The sequence below is a fragment of the Coenobita brevimanus genome, chromosome 86, assembly GCF_032717465.1.
Source record: "Coenobita brevimanus isolate Jiangsu-jjx chromosome 86, ASM3271746v2, whole genome shotgun sequence".
Classification (NCBI taxonomy): Eukaryota; Metazoa; Arthropoda; class Malacostraca; order Decapoda; family Coenobitidae; genus Coenobita; species Coenobita brevimanus.
The window spans coordinates 30,630,419-30,635,754 of NC_137039.1; positions in this window are offsets into that span (position 1 = coordinate 30,630,419).

Sequence of the window (5,336 nt, forward strand, 5' to 3'; positions counted from 1 at the left end):
TCTAACTTGATAACACTCAAGATCATTCACAAATTTGCGAATGGGCCACTGGCCTGCGAATTTGCAAGGCCCCTTGTGAATTTTCACAGCTAATAGATATTGACCCTGGTGAAGACTCATTTGGAAAGCTGTCTTGTTTATTTTTTTATTTTCTGTTATTGCTTTGTATTGTTAGTTGTTGTGAGCACTCTTGTGGCTTTGTAAAACTTATTCAGACCCTTCAACCATGCCAGATCCCTGCACTGAGGTGGCAGCATGGATGGAGAGAGGGGCTGGGCATCTGTCAGCCAAGGGCTGCCACCCTCATACAGGTGTCTTCTACCACCACAGGGCTCAGGGAGGGCCGGACGGCAGCACCGGCTTGCCCATGTCAGGGAAGGAAAATTGTTAGCTGGAAGTAGAATAACTTGAAAATTTTCTCTTTTTATCTCCTGAATTACTACTTAAACTTAGTTGTATACACTCTTGAGGCTTGTTGGCTTGCTTAGATGATTAGAATAGTTTGATGTTGGGTGATAGTAGGATTAATTTTTATTTTCCCATTTTGTCCATATACTTGCTTTTATACAGTTCTGATGCACTGTAGGCTAAACATTAAGCTTTTACCTTTGATTTTGAATGTTAAGGACCGTTCAAACTTTGCCCGCTTTTCTTGGTTTTGGAGGCTTTGTCATTCTCTCTTACACTTGTTTCAGCATACAGTGTAGTCTCCTTGGCGGAGCTATTGATACAAGTTTTGGAGGATGGGGAGCTTGATGACGTGTGACTGTAGATGACTTGACATCCACAATTACCACCATCACCAGTGCTTGTTCTTGGGGGAGTCCTCAGTTGGACACTTAAGAACAGTGAGTACCCTTTTGATTTGTCATGCTTATCCATTTGGATGCCAGTGTCATAACCCCTCCTCAGCTCTACTCAGATTAGGGGGTTGATTTTGCTAGTAACCAAGGAGACTTACGAACTAAGAGTCATTGATTTTCATGCTACCTCGACCATAGTATTTAGTAAGCAAATTGAGTGGTCCAATTTATTCAGAGGAAAATGGTCTACAGAATGATGAAGTTTGTTTGATTCAGCTTAAATGTTTTCACTGATTCTGCTAGTTGCCTGATAGTTGTAGAACTGCCTCAACAGGAGGTGGGAAAGTTGAATGCACAAAACCCCGTTATTAGATTGGTAAACAAGCTAAAGTTGCTTGAATATTGCTGAAATTTTTGAAAGATCCATATACTTTAGCATCCATTCATCATCCAATCCTACATTGCCCTAAGAGGAACGTAGGAGCCCGGGGCTAGGCAGTTGGTCTCGACATTTAAGATGAAAGTGACCAGCGTCACTCATCCCTGAGTGGCATTACATGAGCAATTAACCCGAACCACCCCTTGGATATAAACCTTCACTGGCTCAATCCGACTGGAGTGCAATAATTACGCACTAAACCACCAGGTGCCAAAATTTGGTTATATGGTTACCATCCAGCGTAGTAAATGGTTTCATGGTGTACAGGAAACAAAAATACAAATAACTCAGTAGGTTTGGAGCCGATGGGGGAGGTGGAAGGTGTGTGCAAGATATTTGCAGAAAAAATCTGTGCAGCGTGTGAGGTGGTGTGTGGAGTGAAGAGAAGATGAAAGAGGATGCAAGAACAGCATGGTGGAATGAAGAGGTGAGACAAGCTGTGGCACAAAAGTAGAAACCACATAGTGAGTGAATGGGAAGCAGGGATGTGGAGGAAGTTGAGAGGCAGAAGAGAGAGTTACATATTGAGAGGAAGAGAGACATGAAAAGATCAGTAAGAGAGTGGATGAGGATTTTGGAAGGATTTTAAATGTAAAATGGAGGGAATGTAAGAAAATGTTCTGGAGAGAGGTAAAGAGAGTTAGACAAGGTGATAAAGAAGTTAGTCAGGGAGTGAGAGAGAAAAATGGTAGATTGCTGGTGGAGAAGGGAGGAAAAGTGAACAGATGGAGGGAACACTACTGTTAAATGCAGAGAATGAAAGTAATGCGAGTATAAGAGGCTGGCAGTAGGAGGGAGAAGAAATTTGAGGAAGAAATTAGTAGGATGGAAATAGTGGAAGCATTGAAGAAAGTCAAAATGGGGAAGGCCCCAGGAATTGATGGAGTCTGTGGTGAATTGCTGAAGCGTGGAGGTGAGAGAGTAGTAGAATGGGTACTGGGTATGGAAGATGTGCAGATTGGCCTGGGAGGAAGGTAGATTCCAGGAGAATTTTAAGTCAGGTACAGGTATAATTATTTCCCTCTACAAAGGAAAAGGGGAAAAAGAAGTGTCTACAGTCGTTCTATTTTACGAAGGCAGTTTGGGTGGGGCGATTTGGGACCTCACACTGTTAGCTCTGTTGTCACATCGCCGCCAACACATGTGTAATTATTTGTATTCACCTCTCTCTCTCTCTCACTCTCCTATTTTAAGCTAGTAACTACTTATAAATGAATTTTAAACACTCTGTATAGATGTAATTCAATAAAAAAGCTATAGTATAGTATAAGTCTCATAAGACTTGTCAGCGTTGCTTTTGCGACGTTGTCAGGTGGTGACACGAGGGACAGCCCTGCGTGAGCAGGTCATACTCGGTCAGTCTCCCACCATGGAAGCTATATAAAAAAACGCACCTATAGACTTTTACCTCAGGGGTGGTGTTGAAAAAAAGTCGAAAACAAGAAAGAAAATAAAGAAAATAAAATTAGTAGTAGTTAATATAAATACGAGAGAGAGAGAGCATGTGTGTGGCGAAGATGTGACAACAGAGCTAACAGACTGAGGTCCCAGAGCGCCCCACCCAAACTGCCTTCATAAAATAGAACGACTATAGTAATCATACGGGCATTTGTCTTCTTTGTGTAATACCATAGGAAAGGTATATGGAAGTCTACTTATTAACCCGACGCTTGCCAGTGCCGTTTTAAAACAGTTTGAAATAAAAACATTCACTGTGACTGCACTTTTCAAGATTCACAGTTAAAAATTGGCTGGTATGTATGGTAACTGTTCCTCTACCATCCCCCAGGATGTCAAGGCCATACACTCACTGATGCCCCCCCTCACACTTGCTCTGCCTCACTCTGCCTGTGCGCCTCACCCAGTGCTGTACATAGTGAAGGCATTTTGTAAATATTTTCACATGAGTGTAAGTTGTAAATATTTTCTTGTAAGTGTAAGGACTATATAGTGAAGTCAAGTTGTAAATACCTTCTTGTAAGTGGCAGGACTATACATAATGAAGTCAGGTTGTACCTATCTTCAAGTAAGCGTAAGATAATGCATTCACAGTGAGAAAGACACATAAACTGTCATAGATGTTGAAGTAATAAGTATTCAGAAAAGTGTACTGAACATTGCTATACCTTCCCAGCATAAATACCTGAGTATACCTTACATAGAAAAAGGCTTTCACCTACGTGGTGAGCGTGAGAGAGCGGCTGTATCTGTATGCAAGTATGCAGGACTCAATAAAACCCATTTCTGAGCTTTGGTGAGCATTTTAATGGTGAAATTCGTTGTTTTCACATCAAAATCTTATTTTAGCCAAAAGTCGAAAAATGGGCGGCATGGAGGCAACCCATAGGGCTAAAAATAGCTGGCACGTGGTGGGTTAACAGAGTTAGGGAAATAACAGGAATTAGTTGGAGAAGAACAGGAAGGTTGAAGGAGGGGAGAGGTTGTGTAGGTTAGATATTTTTTCTTAGGTCTTTAGTGGAAAAGTTTCTAGAGAAGGGAAAGAAGTTGTATGTGGCCTTCATGGATTTGGAGAAAATTTATGATAATGTGGATAGACAAGGAATGTGGAAAAAATTAAGAATATGTGGAGTAAATGGGAAGTCGTTGAATGCTGTGAAGAGTATGTATGAGGGTGCTAAGGATGCAGTGCATGTGGATAGTGAATTGAGTGAATTTTTCTGTTTGAATGTTAGATTGAAACAGGGAAGTGCCATGTCCCCATGGTTGTTCAGTCTGTATATGGATGGAGTGTAAACAAAGATACAAGGTAGGGCAGTGGATGTTGGAGCAGCCCTAATGAGAGAGGGCAGCGTTTGGAAACTCCCTGTACTGTTGTTTGCAGATGATACTTTATTGTTAAATGAAGACGAAGGGAAACTGCAAGGCATGGTGAATGAGTTTGGGAGAATGTAAGAAATGGAATCTAAAGGTGAATGTAGGGAAGAGTAAAGGTATGTTCTTTGAGAGAAATGAAGTCACTGAATGTACACTCGCATCAAAAAGTGTCGGTGCAGAATGTGTTAAATATTATGACACGTGGAACAAAGGGAACTGGAAATTATTGCTCTGTCCTCCCTCATGCAGGGATCCCAGATGGTAGATGACTGCTATATCAGATATAACTCTTGTGTCCTTCATGATGTGTAGGGAATGACTGTAAATGTTATAATATATACAAGTGTTAATGGGCTGTCAGTGCTGCATGATTGAATCATTCTGGATGGCATTGGACCCACAGTGCACCAATACTTTCCAATACTTTCTGATGCGAGTGTACAGTGAGGTTGGATGATGAGGAAATGGAAAATGTGAGTGCATTTAAGTACTTGGGTAATGTGATGAGTAAGGATGGAAGTTTGGAAGGTGAAGTGCTTGAAAGGGTACAACAAGGAAGAAAGGTTGCCAGTTCTTTGAAAGCAGCAATAAGGAACAGGGAGGTGAGCATGGGAAAAAAAAAAAAAATCGCTGCGTGATAGTATTGTGAGTAACTCTAACGTATGGAAGTGAAGCTTGGACCCTGTTGGAAGGACTCGAGTCAAGAGTGAGAGCAGTGGAACTAAGTTATTTGAGGTGAGCATGTGGAGTGACATGGAAAGACAGACTGACAAATGAAGTGAAGGAGCATTGTGGTGTGATGTGGATGTGATAGAAAGCTACAGGAGAAATACATTGAGGTAGTTTGGCCATGTGGAGAGGATGCAGAACGAAAGACTAACGAGGAAAGTGTATGTGAGTGAGGTGGAAGGGGGGAGAGGGAGGGGGAGGCCAAGGGTGAGATGGAGGGATGGAGTGGAGAGGTGTATGAGACAGGGATGTGTAAGCTGGGGGGAGGGCAGTGAAATGGTGGGAAACAGGGTGACATGGAGGCAATTTGTTTGTGGCCACCCCTTATGGAATTTAGATGTCTGTCAGTAGGTGAATAGAGATAGGATTGTATTAGTGGAAATGGCAAGGCTGACACCCATGTCATTGGAAATAATAATAATTTTCAGCAGTTGTTTCTGATGACATATTTTGTGTTGTCATTTCTTCAGTTTTAATGTTTTTATCTATAGTTTTAATTGATTTCAGAGGTGTTGGATATACCATTTAAA